Here is a 24,919-nt window from a genome sequence, read left to right as displayed (position 1 = left end):
TACAGTTTCCTGGGGAGTAGCTGAATAGCCTGCTACCGGTTACCTTTCTGATAATTTATTTCACACGATTACTTTTATTTTAAACAGCAGACATTGGGTATTCCACAATGCAGTTAAGTAAATCATTTTAGAGCACTGATGTGCCAAAACATAATCACCACTGGCCACCGGGAGGCCGAACGCCTCCTCGTAGTGTTGCGGGCATGTGACGCAGTAAGGAAAGAATGTAAGTGGAAGAGAAACGAATGGGCAGTCATTATTGCGAAGATACCGGACGTAAATGTGGAAATCCACTGATATAAGCCGTTTTGACAAGGGTCACATGTTTGTGGCGCTGCGACTGGAAACCAAAATTTCTGAAATGGCGAAACTGGTCCCTTGTTGGCGTACTACTGTTGTGAGCACCTATGAGAAGTGATTGAAGGGTGGCGAAATAATGAAAAGGCCATATGGTATTGTATGACTACGTCTCATCATAAAACGTAGAGGTCGGAGGATCTCCCACTGTGTAATCCATGATAGGCAGCGATATATGGCACGTCTGAAGGCAGAGTACTATACTGGTGTGGGTAGAAGTGTTTCGGAGCACACCGTTCAAAGGTCATTGTTGAACATGGAGCTCCACATCACACGACCCCTACGTGTTCCTGCGTTGACCTAACAACATCGTCAGTTGATTGCAGTGGGCACAGCACTATTGAGCTTTCAACATGGATCAATAGAAATGTGTCGCCTGTCGAATGAATCGCATTTCTTGTAACTCAAGGTCGATGGCTGGGCCCTTACGCGCCGTCATCAGGCGAATGACCACGAAACATGCTCCGCGTCACAGATGCACGCCGGTGAAGGCAGAATTAAGTTGGGCTTCCATGGGATCTGTGGTGGTAATAGATGGCTTCATGACAGCAATGAACTTCGTGAACATTATTGCGGACCATCTACATCGCTTCATGCTTGAAATCTCCCGCAAGGTCAGACTCGTGCAACAGTGCTTTGAGAGGCATTATAGTGAACTCACATTGATGTCTTGGCCAGCAAATGTTCCTGAACTCTACCTATTGGAACGCATATCGAGCGCCAACTGCGTGCCCGTAAACACCACCCGTAATTTGTGGGAATTGCTTGACCTGTCGTAGGCATCTGGTGCCACATACTTCTGGAATCCTGTCAAGAGCTTTTAGACTCCATGCCATACTGGTTTGGGGGAGGGAACCAAACAGCGACGTCATCGCATCGGATTAGGAAAGGAAATCCGCCGTCCCCTTTCGAAAGAACCATCCTGGCACTTACCTGAAGCCATTTGGGGAAATCACAGAAAACCCAAATGAGGATGGCCGGACGCGGGTTTGAACCGTCGTCCTCCGGAATGCGAGTCCATTAGTCCAGTGTTGTTTATTTGTTGTTATATATTTGCAATTTTCAAGCTGCTAGGATAGTTTCATTATCGCTGCCGTGTTGTTAATCATGGCTGTTCTGCTGTCTATTTGCACGAAAGAAGAGCAACGTTCAGTGATCCGTTTTTTGTGGTCGGAAGGCGTACCAGGGGCCGAAATTCATCGAAGACTTTCGGTACAGTACGGGGACAGTGTTTTGCCACAACGGAGTGTCTACGAATGGATTGAAAAATTCCGAAATGGTCGCACAAGTGTTACGCACGATGAAGGAGCCGGACGACCGTTTACCGCCACAGATGAAGAAACCATTGAGCGTTCACGTGAAATGATTCTCTTAGACAGACGATTAACTATTAACGAAGTGGTACATCGTCTGAAAATTAGTCACGGTTCTGCCTACGAAATCATCAACAGACTTGGGTTTCATAAAGTTTGTGAAAGATGGGTCCCGAAACAACTCAAACAGTTGCATAAAGAAATGCACTTGGACATCTGCAAAAAATATTTGGATCGTTTTGGTAACGAAGGGGACAACTTCTAAGACAGGATCATTACTGGTGACGATACATGGATCCATCATTACGAGCCGGAGAGTAAACGGCGGAGTATGGAATGGAAACATCCAAATTCGCCGTGCAAGAAAAAGTTCAAGACCCAACCGTTCGCAGGAAAACTGATGCTTACGGTTTTTGGGGCGCACAAGGTGCAGTACTGGAATATTATGGGGAAAGGGGCACAACAATAAACAGTGTACGTTACTGAGAGATGCTTACTGCCAAGCTAAAGCCTGCAATTCGAAGCAAACTCCGAGGATTGCTGTCAAAACGTGCTGTGTTGTTGCACGACAATGCCCGCCCGTCCGCATACTGCTGCCCACACTGGTGAAACGCTCCAGAAACTCAATTTTGAAGTATTGGATCATCCTCCATATAGTCCAGATCTTGCCCCTTCTGACTATCACTTGCTTGGTCCACTCAAACAGGCATTAAAGGGCCGTCGATTTGCATCGGACGAAGCAGTGAAAGAAGCAGTGCATTCCTGGCTCGCAGCTCAACCGAGATCCTTCTTTTATGAGGGCATCAGGAAGCTTGTACAACGATGGACCAAGTGCGTTGAAACGCAAGGAGACTATGTCAAAAAATGATGTTCTTGTGAGTTTCCTATTTGATTACAATAAAATTTTATAACTACTTTGCGGATAATAATTGACTTACCCGCGTAAAATTTCTAGGACTATTTTAAACAGCGGGTGAAACGTAGCAGTCAACATCCTCGTAGATTGGTAGCATCAATCATCCATGAGTGGCTTCAGCTGGATGTGGCATACCTGCAAAAACCTGCGGACACTCATTCGCGCCAAATTAAGGCCATTGTCAATGCTAGAAGTAGTGTTACGAGGTATTACCGTGAAGTCTCCTAAGGGTTACTAAATTTTTGCCTATTGTGCTTTTATTTAAGTGCAAAAGCGCCGACTAGAGGGAAACATGTAAAGTAATAAATATGAATTTAAACATCAACTGTACGATGCTATACCCAGTGATGACGTGTGGAGGTTATGGCACGGAGCAGGAACTGTGGACACCATGCACTGATGTTGACTGCTGACTGTGTGGCGGTGACATGGAATTAAATAGCAGCAGCCCCACCCATTGCCTGTCATCCTACATCATCTTTAGCCAATAGGATCAACGTATGCGATGCATGTCGTACAGCAGGCACACAAACTTTAATACTGTACTAGGAATTATCGTAAGTTATGTGTAAGTAATAGCTGTTAAGTTATGCAGTTGGAAAATTTTACATAATATTAAAAGGTATAATTGCCAGTCCATGTTATCAGTTAACATGTTACTAGACTGCCCTCTGTGGGACTTTCTTGTATAGTAAAGATGGGCTGTACGACGCCGCTGGTTACTTAGTGAAGTGGGTGCTTTATAGACAGCGATCAAAGAGGCTACACCGCTGCCATATCGCATTCGGCTCGGCCGCGTATGATCTTCATATTTGCATTGGTTGTAATTCGTACTTCAACGCCGACCGCAACATTTTATGTAGCGTCATGTACTGAAGATAACCCGTGTAACCACACGCAGTACACGGCACTGCATAAAATGTTGGCGGTCGGCGCTGAAGGACGACTTACAACCACTGCAAATATGAAGATCATGCGCGACCGAGCCGAATGCAATGTGGCAGCGGCGTAGCAACCCATCCTTAGTACACAAGAAAGTCCTGCAGAGGGCAGCCTAGTAACACGTTAACCTATGCCATGGGCTGGTCAGTTATACTTTTTAATGTTACATTATGTAAAATTTTAACTGTATAACTTATCAGTTGTTACTGACACATAACTTACGATAATATTTAGCATAATATTAAAGTTTATATGCATGCTGTATGACATGTACTGCATACATTGTATCCTATTGGCTAAAGATGACGTTGGGGAATAGGCAAGGGGGCGAGGCTTTTGTTATTCAATTCCACGATACCGCCACATAGTCAGCAGTCAACATAAGTGGGTGGTCTCCACAGTTCCCGCTCCGTGCCATCATCTCCGCACGTCATCGCTGGGTATAACATCGAATAAGTAATGTTTAACATAATGTTTATTATGTTACATATTTCCCTCTAGTGTGTTGTACTCTACATTACAGAGTATGCTCCTATGATGATCCACTTCATTTCGAAATTCGTCACCATTTATGAATAAAAGTGTTTTTGCGTGATCAAGACTGTTCTGTATAATAGCATGGTAGAAGAGATGTAAACTGTGAAAGGAACAATAAACTATTCTAATGTTCTTTTACAGGCTATGAAACTCAGTTAACGTCTATTACCCTACTGGTGTGAGGGAATCGTTCCGATATATCTAAAGCAATCTCGGGAAAGTTTCGCTAAATCAAACATCTTTATTTATGCATTTCTGTTCATATATTCGCCTGTTAACTTCATTAGGAACGGCATTATTTGCTGGCTTTGTATGAGCGTCATTGATTTGCGAAAACCACAGAAAATCTTAATCTGGATAGCAGAGCGAATTTGAACCGAAGCCTACCGGAAAAAATTCAAAGGCCGAACATCACAATGAAAGTAACAAATCCGAAGCATAACCTGCCTCATTAAAGATATTAAATAGAAACATTTACAGACTAGTATTTCTCCCTACAGCTCTACACAGGAACGTACTTTTGCATTCATTGTAAGACTACTATTCACAGCACTTCCAGACTCTGATGTGTGTTCTATTCTTCACCTCTTGAAGATAAAATTGAGGGCTCAGCCGGGATTTGAGCCCGGGACCTCCTGCACCCAAAGCAGGAATCATACCCGTTTTTTTTTAAATCTCATTTTTTTCGCTTTTGTTCGTTGCATCTGCTCGGGGCGGACGTCGTAAGACATCCGTTTAAGTTCGTTGATGATCGATTAACTCAGTTTTTTTTATTACAGAGGGCACGTAGCCCTCTGACCGAACACGCTGAGCTACCGTGCCGGCATACCCCTAGACCACTGAGCCCGTTAAGAAAGATGTTCTTACCTTAACATTCGACAAACACATCGCAGCGCCTTGCGTGCTGTCTGTGAGTCACGAAGTAGCGTTGGCACCTCCCAGGGAGATGGCTCAACAGCATGATTGTTTGGAGAACACTTTCCTTTCCGCCAGAGGAAGGAGGCAAAGTTAAATCTCTCTAAGTCCTGCTTTTCTAAGGCCTGATACAGGTAGTAAAGCTTATACAGCTATAAAGGGCGCTCTGGGAGTGCTATTTGGTAGTTGCATTGTCGTTTATGACTGCGAACGAACTACTGTCACGTGCCGAGCGAGATGGCACACAGGTGACATTGGACTCAAAATTCAGTAAATTATCTTTAAATCTACATTTAAAGATGAAGGGGCTTGGAAAATAAATTTACGGACTTGTCTATTGAAGTCTGGTATTGCAGTCTAATAGTGAATCAGTTTTAAAATAATGTTTTTCATGTACAAATCTCTGCAGCAAGCTTGTCTTTCTTTAACAACGCTTCGTTCTGCGTATATGAACCAGGTCTTATTATTTAAACAGGGAATATTCGATGTTAATACAAAGAACCACCCAGTATTATAGCTCTATTGAGAATTTTTCATAAGTAGATAGACAAAGAACGATATCGCCAGATTTATCGATACATTCGTAGCCACGCAGTAATGCGATTGCTTCAGCCATACCGGTGACTCCGCAGGTGGACCAACTGTTCTCTAAGACTTAGGTGGGTGATAGATACTTCTGTTATAAAATATGGCCTGCGAGTTAGTAAGTTTACCTGCTGCTGTGACGAACGATAGCTTATCTTTGACTCAGAAGAATTACAACGACAAGCTATCATGTAATCTTAATTCACGCTGCATCGATGAGTGAAAGAGTAAAATTTTTATAAATATGTCTTACTGACACAGAATAATAATCAGTGTGTTTAAATATGCCGGCCGGAGTGGCCGAGTGGTTCTAGGCACTACATTCTGGGACCGCGCGACTGCTACAGTCGCAGGTTCGAATCCTGCCTCGGGCATGGGTGTGTGTGATGTCCTTAGGTTAGTTAGATTTAAGTAGCTCTAAGTTCTAGGGGACTGATGACCTCATAAGTTAAGTCCCATAGTGCTCAGAGCCATTTGAACCATTTTTTGTTTAAATATAAATTTAGAATATAAAGCAAAAATAGCTTATTTTTCTTAAGGAATTCTGTAGACACCAGAATTTGCTCATTAAGGAACTCGTCATTATCCAGTGTGTTTTGTTTCTCCACGTCACAATAGCTCTTTGAAGAGCTTAATTTCCCTCATTTATGCAATCTATTCGCAGTCCGTCTCTTTTTCTGTTTCGTTGTACCCTTCGCTGTAAGCTCTGGGCTATCACAGTATTACATGCCACATGCCGTGAGTAAGGGACCAGGAAACTGAAAAAGTCCTTCCATGTAGCATCATTGACTGAAATTCTTTCTTAGCACGTGTTCGACACTTACGAAACTATGGTGTCTTAAACTAAATCGTTTAGTTTTGATATCATCGACTTGTTGGTGACTTTGGAAAACTCTAATGCAAATGTAACTCAGGTGGCAGCAGCGAAATGCCAAGACACTTGCGGTGTTTAGAAGTAGGTAATTTTCCCGTTTGCCGGAATAGTGTACCGTAGTGTTTCCTTGGCAGATTGATTTCGCTGGTCTATCAGCTACCTCGTTTCCGTCGATCCCAATTTATTCAGGTTTGTACTAAAATTACACATCTTTTTCCTGCCTTTGTAGAAGAAGGATAATGTCCTGACCCACCTGAACCAACTTATCGGTGTGACAGATATGCTAGTTCCTAAACAGAGAGGGAGCAAAGATCCTGCCAGGTTGTTTGACAGGCCCACACTAAATATGGTCATGACAGAGTACAACAAGATGAGCACTCTGTTTATGGTTTCTAAACAGAGTTTTAATGGCATTTTATTGGAGTATTGCAAAACAAATAGTGGTATTTCCAGATGGGTTTCAGCTGGGGACAACATCGAGTGCTCTGCTATTTTCCCACATCGTATTATTAAAACAATCCCAGCAAGCCGCTGTTCAGAGTACCACGCAGAGTTGTGAAAGATGAAGACGGCACTGGAGCGGATGCGAGTTCCAGGTGGGGGAAAGTTTCTTTCAGCTCAGACTCTTATTTCTCTGCAGGCTATTCACCGTTTACTGGTGATCAATTGTCTTGGATGATACTGCTTGAGAAATGTTGTAAAAAAATGAAATGAAATGATCGCTGGAAGGCTCCGTCCGGGGAAGTTCGGCCACCGGGTGCAAGTCTTATTTCAGACGACGCCACATTGGGCGACGCGCGCGTCATTGATAATGATAAGGACAACACAACGTCCAGTCTATGGGCGGAGAAAATCTCTAACATGTACGGGAATCGAACCCGGGCCCGCTGCATGATAGACAAAGACGTTAGCACTCAACTAAGCAGGCAGATTGAGAAATTTTGTAAGGAGGGGGTGTATGCTGCATAATTGGCTTTGTGGGCTGCTGAGTGCTATGGATAATTCCGAAAGAGCTAATCATGGTACTGTTGAAGGAAACATCGCAGTTTCTCCTGACCTGAGGTAAACCGCCAAATTCTAGCCAGAATCTGAAGACCAGGATTCTAACTTTGGTTGTCTTCATTCTGAGACAGTGTTGTTATGGCGTCGTATACCGTGGTTTCTAGCGGTACGGGATCCGAGGCGGGAACAAGGATTTCTATTCATAAAAAATGTCTGTTATAATATTACAGATATTTTAAAAAATATAGTTTTATTATATTTATCACTTTTGCTGGTGGAAAAGCTCCTGAAACGATAGAATGGTGCACAGAAAATTTCTACTTGTTAATAATGAAACTATATTCCGCCAACCAGCATCAGATTCCTATGAGACTGACGAGAACGTTGACCGACGTGTTTTAAGAGGCCAGTGACCGAATTCAAAATTATGAAGTTTGCATAATTATATTGCCCAGATACTGATCGTAAAGATCTGTAGAAAAGATCTCATGGAGGCCGAAATAAAAGTTTAATACAGTAAGCTGCCGATTGAACACCAGTAACGTTCGGCTGTGGCCACCAAACAATTCGTCGGCAACTCTACTTCGCTGCAACCTGAAAAATTTCTAAAATGCAACATAGTAAATTGAGATGTGGCATGACTGGAAAAGAAGAGTAGGTTCTTAATTCAAACACGGCTATTGTAATTAAATTAGCGTAATTATTTAACCAAATGTTACAGATGCGGGAGCGACAATTACATTTTGTGAAACAGCCATCGAAAACAAACGAGAGAGAGAGAGAGAGAGAGAGAGAGAGAGAGAGAGAGAGAGAGAGAGAGAGAGCTCACAGCTCCTGCTTTTATATAATCCAAAAACAAATTACAGCGACTGCCTTCAACGTGCTTTACAGATCGGAAAGTTTCAATATATAATCATTTCTCTACAACATTCTTTGTCGGAATAGAAAACTAAAATACGTCCCCTCCATTAAATCATGGCTCCTTTTCTCCTTATTTTACAGATTTATTTACACAGAGAAAATTTATTCTTAATGTATTTTAGCCTTAATCAAACATTTGAGGCATATTATGTTTATTATTCAACAAGCAACATTTCACCGTGCACGAATAGACCCTTTACCATATGGTCGTCATTGTCTGTACTTCATAATGTTATTTTCAGTAATGTGCCGAGGGTCTTTTTCCACGCTCTTGAAGTTCTCCATTATCTGAGTTCATAACATTAGAATGTTTGCAATCCTTGCTACGCTTCTTAGATTATTTTTTCAAAGGGCATTTAATTTAATTAACCCTGCGATGGGCGGAGTAAATCGTACAGAGCAAAAATTATTACTAAAGGAAAGGGCTCACTTCATCAGTTTCCACACGAAAAGCCTGCTGACTCATCGCGTAGGAAACGTTATTCGGTAGTAACGTATTACTCCACGCGCGAGGAGAAAGAAGCAAGTCTCCTCTGCTGCCTCATGTTTAAAATTTATAGGTTTTATTTTTATTAAGCATTGCGCATTATTCATCTGCCTGGACAAGCAATTACTTCCTGCTTGCGCTCTCTGAATTACGAGTGTTGACCTTACGTTTATTTTTTGTTTCTTTTGAGATTCAACTTTTATTTTATTTTTTAGCCGTTTTCGTGTTTTCCTAATTTATTTTGGTTTCTTGTATCTTCCTGGTTTTACTACGTTCAAAGTTGCTTTTGTTTGTACTTTACACACAGTTAGTTGTTCCGTGCATCAAAATGTTCCATAATGACATTATCCTTGCTATTTTGAGCCACTCAGAGAATTTAGTCAAGTGTTTGTAGTGCTCTGGGCAGTTTTACATGACTTCCCTGTGGTCGAAAAATTGTGACGCGTCTGTTACGAAATATGATACAGTTATAAATTCACTTGTAAAAACAGTTTTCGAATCTCTCTCTCACTGTAGAATGCTATACAATAATACTGAAATAGATGGATGTGTACCCACAGTTAATTCCATTTCACTATTTCTTTCCATAGCAATCAGTCTTTCAACCCCACTGTTTGTAACTTTCTGTAATGGCATACATATTATTTTTTAAAATACAGGCGTGTAATCTCAAGACGGAAAGGTCACTTAATGAAGGTAAATTTGCTACACTCTCGAAAATCACCCTCAATATATATATCAAGACGCTTTATGACCACCTGTCCGAATAGCCCGAAAACAAATTATCTCTTCTCGTTACCATGTTTGTATCAAAGCAAATGTTTCCTGCAATTTATTATCAATTTCAGTAAAAAATCCGCGGAGCCTAAACCGCGATGATGAAGTGTCAAAACAATGTTATGTCTTTTCAAAAATATTCCCCTGAAGATAATGGAGGATGATAAAGTACGTACTGTCTAGTCAATTTAGTCTATCTAGTCTATTTAGCATGAGAACAGATCTCTGTCCTGCATTCTACATTTATTCTTGATATGACGGCCTTCTGAACATCTTCGTGTTCGTAGAATATACTGGTTTGAAACGTTCTCAGAACGGAATAGAAAAAAAGTACTTACATCACTGAAACTTTTTTTATTTTCCGATGTAGTCTCCTTGTAGATTAATGCACTTGGTCCAACGATGTTCCCCTGCTTTGATCCCGTCTCGAAAATGAGTTTCCTCCAGGTCTGCAAAATAGTTGTCAACTCCGGCTATCACTTCTTCGTTTGAATTGAATCTTTGTCCACAAAAAAAATTTTCAGTTTTGGGAAGAGATGGAAGTCTGGCGGGGCCATATCAGGTGAATAAGGCGGGTGTGGCAACAAATTCATACCTTGGTTCAAATGGTTCCAAATGACCCTGAGCACTATGCGACTTAACTTCTGAGGTCATCAGTCGCCTAGAACTTAGAACCACTTAAACTTAACGAACCTTAGGACATCACACACATCCATGCCCGAGGCAGGATTCGAACCTGCGACCGTAGCGGCCGCGCGGTTCCAGACTGTAGCGCCTGTAACCGCTTGGCCACCACGGCCGGCACGGAAATGCACATCGGTAGTCTTATTGCGCTGAGTAGATCAGGGAAATTTGTTTTGAACAACGGAACAGGGATTTTTACTCAACTCCTCCTTCCTAATATTTTTTGTTGTAGTTCCTTCCGAGTTATGCGTTACTGCGTAGCTTTAACCCTAGCAGTAGCAACACATTTTCCATAACACGCGTTACTAGAAGAGGGAGGGCGGTGGTACTTTATGCACCCCCCCCCCCCCAAAAAAATCCTTAATTGTTGTTCACTTACAATAACAACATACTTTTAAAGTATGTCCAGAGCGTCCAGAACGTATACACATGTTTTAGCACACTCTTAGCAATATCAACGCATTTTCAGGTAATGTGTACTACCAACAGATGGATACTTTATGACCACCCTAAAGAAAAAAAATTTTGGATTAAGTTTTACTGAAAAACTTAACACATTTTGGAATCTGGTGGAAAAGTCATTAAAAATCTTTTTTTTTTAATTTAAAATATTAACTAAGTGACTGGATTATAAGCAAATGTTTTCAAAAGGGGGCAGAAAGCCCCCCTGCCTCTCCACACCCACCGTAATGAGACGGTTAATTCTCAGTTTTGGCTTATCTAACACTGTCAAAGTGCTATACTCTCGCGGAAGTTAGCGAAATGTGTTGCGAGGATTTATTCGGTAAAAATCGAGGAAGCAGTTAATACGCAGATAGTCGTAGATTTCGTAAGTCATTAGTGAAATGCGAATATAGTTTTCAAATTAAACACAATATAATCATCCTGTGCATCTCATGATGTGCATCTCGGGGAAATATAATGTTTACAGCATGTGTTGTATATGTTGTCAGGGTTATATTGAAATAATACACACATCAAAAAGGTTTGCATCACCTTGGTTCCGAGAGTTCCTGAACCTGTACTGAAAATTGAAATAGGGATCAACATAAAAATCATTTCCGCCATTTTTATTGCTCATCAAAACCACACATTGCTTGTTATACCACCATACTGCGAGACCCTTAGAGGTGGTGGTCCAGATTGCTGTACACACCGTTACCTCTAATACCCAGTAGCACGTCCTCTTGCATTGATGCATACCTGTATTCGTCGTGGCATACTATCCACATGTTCATCAAGGCACTGTTGGTCCAGATTGTTCCACTCCTCACCGGCGATTCGGCGTAGATCCTTCAGAGTGGTTGGTGGGTCACGTCGTCCCTTTTCAATCTGTACCTGGCATGTTCGATAGGGTTCATGTCTGGAGAACATGCTGGCCACTCTGGTAGAGCGATGTCGTTCTCCTAAAGGAAGTCATTCATAAGATGTGCAAAATGGGGGCGCGAATTTTCGTCCATGAAGACGAATGCCTCGCCAATATGCTGCCGATATGGTTGCACTATCAGTCGTAGGATGGCATTCATGTATCGTACAGCCGTTATGGTGCCTTTCGTGACCACCAGCGGCGTACATCGGCCCCACATAATGCTACCCCAAAACAGCAGGGACCTCCACCTTGCTGCGGTCTCTGGACAGTGTGTCTAAGGCGTTCAGCCTGACCGGGTTGCCTCCAAACACGTCTCCGACGATTGTCTGGTTAAAGGCATACGCGACACTCATCGGTGAAGAGAACGTGACGACAATCTTGAGCAGTCCATTCGGCATATTGTTGGGCCCATCTGTACCGCGCTGCATGGTGTCTTGGTTGCAAAGATGGACTTCGCCATGGGCGTTGGGAATGAAGTTGCGCATCATGCAGCCTATTGCGCCATTACTTGGGTGCAGGCAGAATCTGCTATCATCATTCAAGATTACACTGCACCATTCCATCTTCCAAGTGATCATCTGACGGCAGAAGTCGAGGCATGCTCCTCAGTGTTGTGGCGTGTGTGGAAGACAGACTAACGGTGTGCGTGCCCTCAGTCTCACTGCTAATAAGTGGTTCGCAAGAATTTGTGTTGACAAATCTGGCTTCACAAAATCTCTTAACCTCTTACCTGTGCTGTGGTAGCTGTACGATCCTGGCGGGCGTCTGTGCTGCGTGGACGTCCAGAACCTCGTCTACGGATGTGAGAATGTTCACTTGACCACTGATACAAGTATCGTTGCACAACTGACGCAGCACGTCCAATTTGTGTGGCGATGCTCCTAAAGGACCATCCCGACACTCGGAAGGCCACAATTTGACACCTTTCAAACTTGTTCAGTCGGCTGTTGGAAGCACGAGTGCATCTCCGTGGTATGGCTGACAGCTCACTTCACACGTTTGCACCACACCTAGCCTTCTAGCTGTGATCATTCCCTTTTAAATAATAGGCTCATAGGGCGCTGTGGTAACTATGCTATGCTATCTTTTGGAGGACGACACTGGAATCATCATCAGGGTATCTACTATCCCCCAGGTGCCATATGCTGTCATCGGATCAAAATCGACGTCGTCGTTCTATATATATATATATATATATATATATATATATATATATATATATATATATATATGTGTGTGTGTGTGTGTGTGTGTGTGTGTGTTGTTATTGTGGTCTTCAGTCCAGAGACTGGTTTGATGCAGCTCTCCATGCTACTCTATCCTGTGCAAGCTTCTTCATCTCCCAGTACCTACTGTGACCTACATCCTTCTGAATCTGCTTAGTGTATTCATCTCTTGGTCTCCCTCTACGACTTTTACACCCACGCTGCCCTCCAATACTAAATTGGTGATCCCTTGATGCCTCAGAACTTATCCTACCAACCGATCCCTTCTTCTAGGCAAGGTGTGCCACAAATTGCTCTTGTCCCTAATCCTATTCAATACCTTCTCATTAGTTATGTGATTTACCCATCTAGTCTTCACCATTCTTCTGTAGCACCACATTTCGAAAGCTTCTATTCTCTTCTTGTCCAAACTACTTATCGTCCACGTTTCACTTCCATACATGGCTACACTCCATAAAAATACTTTCGCAAACGACTTCCTGACACTTAAATCTATATTCGATGGTAACAAATTTTTCTTCAAGAGAAACCCTTTCCTTGCCATTGCCAGTCTACATTTTATATCCTCTCTGCTTCGACCATCATCAGTTATGTTGCTCCCCAAATAGCAAAACTCATTTACTACTTTAAGCGTCTCCTTTCCTAATCTAATACCCTCAACATCACCCGATTTAATTCGACTACATTCCACTATCCTCGTTTTGGTTTTGTTGATGTTCATCTTATATCCTCCTGTCCATTCCGTTCAGCTGCTCTTCCAGGTCCTTTGCTGTCTGTCTCTGACAGCATTACAATGTCATCGGCGAACCTCAAATATATATTTGCAGCAGTGTATGTATCACAGCAGCGGATCCCGCGTGGTCTCTGTTCTTTCGGACACATACATTCGTATATAAGCAATATTATTGATTTGATTTCTTTATTTATGCAGGCTGTGCTTGAGACTTCCCATTTTTGCTGGAACCTTGTGACTTCGCTCCCGCCAATCGTCTTTCATGAATTGGAGTAACATCCAAGACGGGAAGATCCACCGATTCCCATACGAAGGCACTGTAACTAGTTAATCGATAGTGAAACTCCCACCACGAATTGAAAGAAACAAAAAAAATTTAAGGGCATTAAATAATGTCGATGCAAGCTATTTTGTTCAAATGGTTCAAATGGCTCTGAGCACTATGGGACTCAACTGCTGTGGTCATAAGTCCCCTAGAACTTAGAACTACTTAAACCTAACTAACCTAAGGACAGCACACAACACCCAGCCATCACGAGGCAGAGAAAATCCCTGACCCCGCCGGGAATCGAACCCGGGAACCCGGGCGTGGGAAGCGAGAACGCTACCGCACGACCACGAGATGCGGGCAAAGCTATTTTGTTACGAAGCCTAAAGTGCACTCTGAAATCGTCGGTAACAGCACTCCACAAACTGCTTCACGTTCGGGCAAATCAGGATTTATAAAACATCTACAAGTCGGGAAAGAAATTTCTAGAGAGGCCCCTAGAATAGCTACAGGACTGCAACAAGGATGCTGTTGTCTCCCAAACTCTTCAAGTTGTATGTGGAAAAGGCAATCGATTTATGTTGTAGAAATTGCACGGGTGTGTGTGCGCTGATGTAGGGAACCAGTGTATGTGTACACTTTTCTATGCTGATGATCAGGTCGCTGCAGCAAACTATGAAGGGGATAGATCTTACATGCTTAGGGAGTTGTCGAAAGAGTATAAAAAGTGGGGTCTGAAAAGGCGGAATATCTAGGTTGTGGAGAAGATGGAAGTAACTCCGACATTGACGAACAGGTTATTAAATTGTGTACAGAGTTTCAGTACCTGGGTAGTGCCCTGTCACGTGAAGGAGGATGTGACACAGATATCCAAAAACGGATCAGGCGGGAAGGAAGGAAGAAGTATCTGGTTTAGCGTCCCGTCTACATCGAGATCATTAGAGACGGATCACAAGCTCGGATGGTGTCAAGGATGGCGAATGAAATCGCCAGTGCCGCTTCAAAGGAACAATCCTGGTATTTCCCTGGAGCGATTTAGGGAAATCTCGGAAAACCTACGTGTGGATGGTCGGACGCGGGTTTGAACCGTCGTCCTCCCGAGTGCGAGTCCACAGTGCCAACTACTGCATCACCTAGCACGCTGAACCAGGGAAGGATGACTGTTCAGGAATTAAATTCCATACTTTGGTCCTAAAAACTGTATTTAAAGGTTAAAAATGTACTTAGGCTATATAAATTCATCTGGGAACCAGTAACAATTTATGGGAGTGAATTCTGAGAACTCACAGAAAGAAATAAGAGACTTGAGAGTTTTACAAACGGACCACTTCAGGAGAGCATGTAGTATTTCCCGACTTGACCACGTCATAAATGAGAAACTAAGATAATTGACACAGACTCATTGTAGTATTACGGGCAGCAGGTGAATAAGACAGCGAACCATTTGCAATAAATGGTGGTTTCCAACTAACCTTAACCATGGCTTCAACGGATTTACACGCATCTTCTTCAGAAGGACAAGAAATAAACTTCACATAAGCAAAAACTCACTTAGTAATGTGATCTAGCATCTCCATACGAAACGTGTCAGCAACGATCTGTGTATTCATTTGTAGAAGTTAAGGCCCCTAAAATCAACGGCTTGTCACTTCAGTACAATCAATCATATAAAATGCCAGACCATGTTAAGAGCTACATGCTGACATTATGGACAGAATAGAAGAAAGACAGCTAGGATGGTCTGGGCATGTTACAGAATGGATGAAACCGGTTGTCCAAGAGAGCACAGAAAGTGTGGCTATGGAGAGAAGTTCAACAGAAGAGGACGAGGAAGAATCCAGGCATTTTAGGGACAGACATCCGGGATGCCACTACAGCTGTAGTATTCTCGCAGCAAGAAGAGGTTTTATGCAAGGTCCTGGTGTCCATTTAATAAAACAGCTTTAACCTTGCGTTTTTCGTCCGTCGAAGAGAGAAATATTTTCCAAAGACGTATTCTAGTGAGCCAGTTTACTGATAAAGACGCCAGGGTTTCGTGACTCAGAGATCAACACGCGACCCGCTGAAATGTGTTTGTCGACTGTGAAGGCTAAGAATATCTTTACAACGGGCTCAGTGGTCTAGGGATATGATTCCTGCTTTGGGTGCAGGAGGTCCCGGTTTCAAATCCCGGCTGAGCCCACCAATTTTATCACCAGGATGTGAATATACGAATACAGTCCTAATTCTCTAAACATCCTCGCACAATAGTCCAATTCTATAATCAAACATACAATTTTATGTAACGTACGGTAATATTATTGATATGGTTTCTTTATTCATCCAGACTGTGTCTTAGATTTATCAAAATGATCAAGAAGCTATCCATCCCTGTACGAAGGCAACGTAACCATCAAATGATAATGAAGATCCCAATATGATTTGGAAGAAAACAATGAAATGTTAAGTGTTTTAAATGCTGTCCATATAAGTTGTTTTGTTATTAGGCAGAGCAACTATATGCTCACCGTGTAACTGAAGTACCAAAGCAGTTTTTAATGGACTTGTACTGGCTTATAAAATTCTACCATCAGTCACCATGTTCGATAACAACATGGTGTCTGAGGAGAGCAAATGCCTGAAGGCAGACAGTTAATTTATTTAATTTAAGAAACGTCTCATCAGAAAGTTTCATCAAATGTTTGAACGGTGATACCAGGTATACGGGTATCTCTCCTAAGACAAATTTTTAGCCGCGCGGTTTGAGGCGTCATATCACGGACTGCGCGGCCCCTCCCGCCGGAGGCTCGGTTCAAATGGCTCTGAGCACTAAGGGACTTAACAGCGGAGGTCATCAGTCCCCCTAGCGGTCGCGCGGTTCCAGACTGAACCGCCTAGAACCGCTCGGCCACTCCGACCGGCCACCGGAGGTTCGAGTCCTCCCTCGGGCATGGGTGTGTGTTTTGTTCTTAGCATAAATTAGCTTAAGTAGTCTGTAAGTCTAGGGACTGATGACCTAAGCAGTTCGGTCCCTTAGGAATTCACACATATTTGAACATTTTTGAACAAATTTTCACTGGTGATGCGACATATTTTTTCGATTTATTTTCTGTCATGTTAGACGAAGTAATCCCAAACAAATAGTGCTCATCACATGCCTCGTGCGACGCCCAACTTCAATGGAAAGCGTCGGTTTGCTAGAAACAAAATTATTTCTAAAGCGGGATCAAACATGTCTATTCAACAGAGCGGTCCCAAAATAGTCTAGTGCGATGTTTGTTCTGCGGATTGTATTAATAGGGACAGAAAAACGGAAAGAGTAGCCATTAGTCCAGCAGCAACTCGAGTACCACCCTCTACCGTGCTGGCTGCCACGCCCTTGCAGCAGCGCTGCCCAGTCGTTGCTGGAGTACTAGTTATTCCTCGTACTTTACTTCTCTTCAAAAAAAAATCGATAAAACAAATATCGCTCTGTACTAATTTGCGACCGCTTTAAAAATCACACTCCTTGTAACTGGAAATAAAACGACCCTTTTTCGTTGACATAAGCAGTAATTAGAATCGTTCTCGTCTTCAGTCCTCCTACACCACCTTTCGGAAGGTCACAGTTAACAGGCGAACACCGTTAAAATGCAGCTAGTCCACACTCCAGACTTTTGACCTGGACCTTCTACTAACTGGTTTCCTTCCTCCCTCACAGCCCACATCCGTAATCTAAATTACCGATATCGGTCTCCTTCAATAACGGAAAAGTCTGACAGTTGCTTAGCTGTGGATCACACTGACTCGCATTTCCACAGTCTCCATATCGATTTCGTTTAGCAAATACTTCTCGGTTCTTCTCTTCGATGTATTTCAGACTACTTCCCGATTCGTATCAAGGTGTGAGTTCAAAATCCCGCACAAACGGATTAAAGTTTATAGAACTGGCGCTGATTGACACATGAGCACAGCTAACCATAGTCTTTTTTTTTTTTTTTAACAAATTTATCTTCCGCTTTAGCAAAATCCTACACGCGTTACTACTGTGAGTCAAAACAGAAACCTACCTCAATACAGACAATATACAGAATAACATTTTTACATACAATGAAGCCTTTCACGACCGGATGTTTCAGCTGCGGAGAATTCTTCCGGGTTGACAAGGTTTATCTCTGCTATCACGTGAAATCCAGCCACGCCCACTTTCCAAGGTATTTAGGCCGTTCTTCGACGTCCGACTCGTTAGCCGGCAAGACTCGGCACAACCAGGAACACCGCCGAAGATGTCCAACGTAGCTTTGGACGAAACGTCAGGGGTAGTGCTACAGGTCTTGTAATGCTAGCTAGTCCATTTGTGGTCCACTGCCAGATTCTGTTTCTCACAACAAATAAGAGAGTAATTAACATAGATAAGTAAATTGCATCACGTACACAATAGCGCTGTATGAAGTTCGCTGCTTGTCGCGATCTTCTGGTGAATTATTTTATGGATAGCACTAAGTATCCATGACCGGACGATTTTTTATAATATTTATAAAAAAACACAAAACTTCCTCGTGAATTAGGCTGACAGTGAAAACGTAACCAAAATACCTACAGTAGTTCGAGAGATTAGCCGCAAAACAGACAGAAAAACGCGACGAGGGCCTTTATAATATGTATAGATTAGCGGCTCGTGTACACTTGCCCTTTTTTTTCTTCCAGTTTATATTCGGATTTTCACTATGGGTTTGCCTGTTACAATCCCTTAGTATGAGAATGGATAGCTTCACGATTGTTTTCTTCTAATGCGTGGAATCGTACCGAACGAGGTGGCGCAGTGGTTAGCTCACTGGGCTCGCATTCGGGAGGACGACGGTTCAAACACGTCTCCGGCCATCTTAATATAAGTTTTCCGTGATTTCCCTAAATCGTATCAGGAAAATGCTGGGGTGGTTCCTTTGAAAGTACACGGCCGATTTCCTTCACCATCCTTCCCCAATCAGAGCTTGTGCTCCGTCTCTAATGACCTCGTTGTTCAAAATGGCTCTGAGCTCCATGGAACTTAACTTCTGAGGTCATCAGTCCCCTAGAACCTAGAACTACTTAAACCTAACTAACCTAAGGACATCACACACATCCATGCCCGAGACGTTCCCTGGGGGGGGCGTCCACCGGGGGCCGAACCGCACAATAACCCTGGGTACGGTGTGGGGCGGCGGAGGGGTGCAGTGGACTGCAGTAGTCGTCGTGGGGTTGTGGACCACTGCGGCTGCGGCGGGGACGGAGCCTCTCCGTCGTTTCTAGGTCCCTCGTTAACACACAATACAATACAATACATAAAATTATATATTTGGTTTTAGTATTGGACTATTGTGTATGTTCAGAGAATTAGGACTGTATTCGTATATTCACTTCCTGGTGATAAAATTGGAGGGCTCAGCCGGGATTTGAACCCGGGACCTCCTGCACCCAAAGCAGGAATCATACCCCTAGACCACTGAGCCCGTTATGAAAGATGTTCTTTGCCGTCATATTCGACAAACACATTCCAGCGCCTCGCGTGCTGGTCTGTGAGTCACGAAACAATGTGGTGTCTCTCTCTCTCAGGGAGCTGTTGCCACGCTAGAATAAGCCTTTGGGGAACACTCCTTTTCAACAGGCGAAAGAAGCAAAGTGAAAGCTATTTTACTGGATCAACACCAGAATGTCGTGTAAATCTTGATTTGTTAAAACCTGGTGCAGTTAGTGAAGTTTGTTGAAGTGCTCTTACGACCTTTTGTGAGTGCTCCTTCATTGAACAGGGGTTAACGTCTTTCCTTAAATGTTTGTTTCATTATGAACGATGTCAGGGATCTACAGATTGCGACTGCCGATGATACTCTGACTCATATGCCTCTTGAGGTGCCGTAGTGAACACATTCGAGTCGTAATCCGGTATGAACAGCAACCAAGCGCGTCGTTAATTAGTTCTCCTATCGGCTTTAGAGCGTGGTGCGCATCTTTAGTTGCTCACGCAGATTCCTTTACATTTTAACGCATTTAAAACATGCAGCAACTGTCTGAAGCACCATATTTTTGTTGTGCTAGAGTAAACCACAAAAATCAAATGAAGTGTACACATAGTTGTAACCAGTGATTTTACTAATATATCCATTAAGCATTTCGGACGACTGTACACCTATCGTCAGGAGGATTTGTTTAAATTAACAACCAGAAACCATAAATCATCGGCCTTTTTAATTTAAATAAATCCGCCTGATGTGGTATCCACTATGTATAATGAATCGTAGCTGCATAGCTCGTTTCACATTGAGCAAAAACTAGATTCTGCAAACGCTCTTAGTCGCATTTATTTGTATGTTGCAGCCACTTACTATTTAATTCCGGAAACTGAACTCCGAAAAACAGTAGTTCGCATCACACCTGCTTTTTAATGTATAGTAGATTCAAATTGTAACACACTTATTCACGTTTCCCTTACGGTTGTATCTATTAGGTTTTTCTTCGCCCTTTGCACCAGTTACTGTATTCTAGCTAGGAGGAGAGACTGCCATAAGGAGCCATGTTTAATGAAAGACTAAACAACTCAACATAGTAAACCATATGCGTTTGGAAGAGGGTGGCGAGGGGGGGGGCGGCAAGAGGGGTACTCCCCCCCCCCCTGTAATCTGGGTCACAAAATTTGCATTCGTTACCGAATCCTCTTATACATCTAGAAGTGATTTCGTTTGAGTAGCTAAGTGTGTCAATTCTCATGAGATATAACAAATTTTTTGTGAGACATATAAAAGCGTCTCGAAACTGAACAGCTTACTAAGTGGAAATCATAGTCTTGCGACGCCAGCCCCCCCCCCCCCTCCCCCTCAGGATAAATGTCTGGGGAACCCAATGTAGAAGATTCTTGATTAAGGCGCCGTTACTGCGCTGATAGTTTTGAAATAGTGCGATGATTATTTCAAGCGAGCATCAATGATCTCATAATGGAAGGAAAAACTATTTCATAGTGTCTGCTAAAAACTTACATACATATTATATATGATTAATGGCTCTAAACTAGAACATTTTAGGTTTTTTTTTATCACGCGTTAACAGTAAGTTTTAAGATTAAGGAATGTGATTGGTAAAGAAACGCTGATATTGTGGCTTTGAATCTCTGTCGCGCCCGGCCACTGCAACGTATGTGACGTAGTGTCTGTATTCAATACGCATTCTCTTTTGTAAAGTTACTAAACTGAGGAGGTACCTGATTCTCAGCCTCACTGGCAACTACCTCCCCCCTCAAAAGGGAACATTACTCAAAGCTTCAGGAATAAATACAGTACTTGTTGTTGTGGTCTTCAGTCCTGAGACTGGTTTGATGCAGCTCTCCATGCTACTCTATCCTGTGCAAGCTTCTTCATCTCCCAGTACTTACTGCACCCTACATCCTTCCGAATCTGCTTAGTGTGTTCATCTATTGGTCTCCCTCTACGATTTTTACCCTCCACGCTGCCCTCCAATGCTAAATTTGTGACCCCTTGATGCCTCAGAACATGTCCTACCAACCGGTCACTTCTTTTTGTCAAGATGTGCCACAAACTCCTCTTCTCTCCAATTCTAGTCAATACCTCCTCATTAGTTAAGTGATCTACCCAACTAATCTTCAGCATTCTTCTGTAGCACCTCATTTCGAAAGCTTCTATTCTCTTCTTATCCAAACTATGTATTGTCCATGTTTCACTTCCATACATGGCTACATTCCATACAAATACTTTCACAAACGACTTCCTGACACTTAAATCTATACTCGATGTTAACAAATTTCTCTTCTTCAGAAATACTTTCTTTGTCATTGCCAGTCTACATTTTACATCCTCTCTACTTCGACCATCATCAGTTATTTTGCTCTCCAAATAGCAAAACTCCTTTACTATTTTAAGTGTGTCATTTCCTAATCTAATTCCCTCAGCACCACCCGACTTAATTCGACTACATTCCATTATTCTCGTTTTGCTTTTGTTGATGTTCATCTTATATCCTCCTTTCAAGACACTATCCATTCGGTTCAACTGCTCTTCCAAGTCCTTTGCTGTCTCTGACAGAATTACAATGTCATCGGCGAACCTCAGTTTTTTAATTGCTTCTCCATGGTTTTTAATACCTACTCCGAACTTTTCTTTTGTTTCCTTTACTGCTTGCTCAATATACAGATTGAATAACATCGGGGAGAGGCTACAGCCCTGTCTCACTCCCTTCCCAACCACTGCTTCCCTTTCATGCCCCTCGACTCTCATAACTGCCATCTGTTTTCTGTACAAATTGTAAATAGCCTTTCGCTCCCTGTATTTTACCCCTGCCACCTTTAGGATTTGAAAGAGAGTATTCCAGTCAACATTGTCAAAAGCTTTCTCTAAGTCTACAAATGTTAGAAACGTAGGTTTGCCTTTCCTTAATCTATTTTCTAAGATAAGTCGTAGGGTCAGTATTGCCTCACGAGTTCCAACATTTCTACGGAATCCAAACTGATCTTCCCCGACGTCGGCTTCTACCAGTTTTTCCATTCGTCTCTAAAGAATTCGCGTTAGTATTTTGCACCTGTGACTTATTAAACTGATAGTTCGTTAATTTTCACATCTGTCAACACCTGCTTTCTTTGGGATTGGAATTATTATATTCTTCTTGAATACAGTAGCGAGCAAATAAGAGAAAAAATCTCCCGAAAAGAAAAACAGAAGGAACGTTTTCGTATTGAAATTGTCAGTGACAGGTAGAACGCATCAAAAAGGTAACATAACAGTGCATGTTTGAATTTACTTCTATAACTGTAATAAAATCAGCGCAAAATCCTGTGACTCCGCAACTGAAGCTGTACTTCGCCTAGGTTTTATCTGTAGCACGAATAATAATGAAGTTAAAATCTGCTGCATTGTTAGACCGCATCTTATTTCTTCTTTCGACCACTTTGCTGGGGTGTTCTTCAGGATCTTGTGATGTCCTCTGTAGATAGAGTGCTCAAGGACCTGAAGAAGATTCCAGCACAAAGGTCGAAATGTCCACTGTTTCGAAAAATATGACGCGGCCTAACAACCAAGAAGATTTTAACTTTAGCAACAAGGGCCACGAAAGCCTGCAGACTTACATAAGTGTATTACTAACAGGTTTTTAGGAAACTTAGTTTTTGTACACAACTGGTTCGTTGGAGTTAAGGAACGAAACGAGCTCATCGGCACCTAGATCAAGAAAGAATGCTTCTGGAGAAGTCATATCAGTCACAGCAGAAGGGTGTGTGTGTGGGGGGGGGGGGGGGGGCACGTCTCCCAGCATCCTACCTCCCGCCAACCTGATTAAGGGCGAAGACAGGTATAGAGTAAAGAACGCCTTCTGGCTGGGAAATTCGTAATAGTGAGAAGGCTAAACACACAGTGGGCATCCGTTGGTCCGACAATAAAACAAGGTGAAGTGTACATAGCTATACTGTAATGAGTAGTGTGTTCGAAATACATACCTAACAAATAACTGTGGGAATAAATTATTTTGACGAATATGAACCTGTTAAAACTAACTTAATTACGCTATAGTTAGAGGCGTACCCGGTGGAAAGGCAGGGGATGGTGACAGATACTTAAAAGAGAAAGAAAAGAAAAAGATCTTCACAAACCGAACTCGCATCCTGCGCCGTGCCACACAGACAGGCGTTATCAACTCAGTCTGAAGAACGTTGGAACAAATAATCGGCACTGGCTAGCAGCAAGTGTATCCAGAACAAATTCTGAACTCTCAAAACTATTTGACCATCCATCGCGAAACTAACAGGGCGCCCTGGCACCAGCTCACGGTCTGGTTACGCTCCTGATTGTAGTCCTGTTTTATTAGAATAGGGTCAAGAATTCCCAGCGAAAGTCCGCCTACTTAGCTGGGTGGTAACGTGCTAGCCTCCGATGCAGTGGGCCCGGATTCGATTCCCGGCCGGAATGGAGATTTTCTCCACTAGTGGACTGGGTGTTGTGTTGTCATCTTCATTTCATCCTCACCACCGGGACGAAGGTCGTCTATTGTGGCGTCGACTGGAATAAGACTTGTACTCAGCGGCCGAACTTCCCCGGATGGGGGCCTACCGGCCAACAATGCCATACGATCATTTCATTTCCCAGCGAAAGTACATTTTACTAAGTAGGCACATCGGCAGAGGTTAAATATAAGAGGATTACAGCCTGTACGATGGTCAATGAACACTAAATACACCTCCCAAGAGTAATAACCAAGGCTTTCTGACAAATCCAGTTATTTCATTCAGTGACTAATACAACGAAAACTCTTTAGCTGGTTTAATGTGACAAAGGAAAATGTAAGGGCTCATCCAGGATTTGCACTTTTTTTTTTAACCAGTACATACGTTATTTAGAATTAATAACAAGAACACTGTTTAAAGTTACAAAGCATGCAGCATTTACACACCTCTCTACATTCATTTCGTATGTAATTTGCCGCTATTTCTTTCAATACGTTCCTCTCTTCTCAACGACTTTTTTCTCTCAATCACGCTTCTGAACAAGTGCGACGCATTTTTCAGTTCGATTTTAAAAACCAGTTTTCCTTCTATTCTACCGAGCGAGGTGGCGCAGTGGTTAGCACGCTGGACTCGCACTCAGGAGGACGACGGTTCAAATCCGTGTCCGGCCATCGTGATTAGGTTTCCCGTGATTTCCGTAAATCACTTCAGGCAAATGCCCGGATGGTTCCCCTGAAAGGCCGATTTCCTTTCCCATCTTTCCCAAATCTCATGGGACCGATGACCTTGCTGTTTGTCTTCTCCCCCAAAACAACCAACCTTCTATTGTATAATCAGTCAAGACATGACAGGCAATCAAACAAACTATGAAAGTGCATTTAATACGACGGGAAAAAAAGGGGAAGTCAATAAGTACCTGGATCTAATTGTACTCACCAGCCGCTAGACGGCATCGTTGTCTTCGACTATGGTAGGTTGCGCCTTACCACATCACTCCGCTTTGGGCTGTTAAGACCCAAGGAAGGCTGTACCGCTCTCTGCTTGCACTATAAAACAACACCCTTCCGGAGACCGGTTTTTGT

At 42.7% G+C, this 24,919-nt stretch overlaps 1 protein-coding gene and 1 non-coding gene across 2 annotated transcripts in view; one reads left to right on the top strand and one right to left on the bottom strand.

The window, feature by feature from the left end:
- The window catches only part of LOC126416087 (uncharacterized), a 691,436-nt gene that overhangs the window by 350,753 nt on the left and 315,764 nt on the right, over positions 1–24,919 (top strand). The window lies entirely within an intron of this gene.
- On the bottom strand, positions 19,282–19,353 carry Trnap-ugg (transfer RNA proline (anticodon UGG)). The gene has a single exon. It is a non-coding gene; the product is annotated as a tRNA-Pro (tRNA).

Source organism: Schistocerca serialis, chromosome 1, assembly GCF_023864345.2.
Source record: "Schistocerca serialis cubense isolate TAMUIC-IGC-003099 chromosome 1, iqSchSeri2.2, whole genome shotgun sequence".
Taxonomy (NCBI): Eukaryota; Metazoa; Arthropoda; class Insecta; order Orthoptera; family Acrididae; genus Schistocerca; species Schistocerca serialis.
This window is presented reverse-complemented; position numbering and strand designations above follow the sequence as displayed.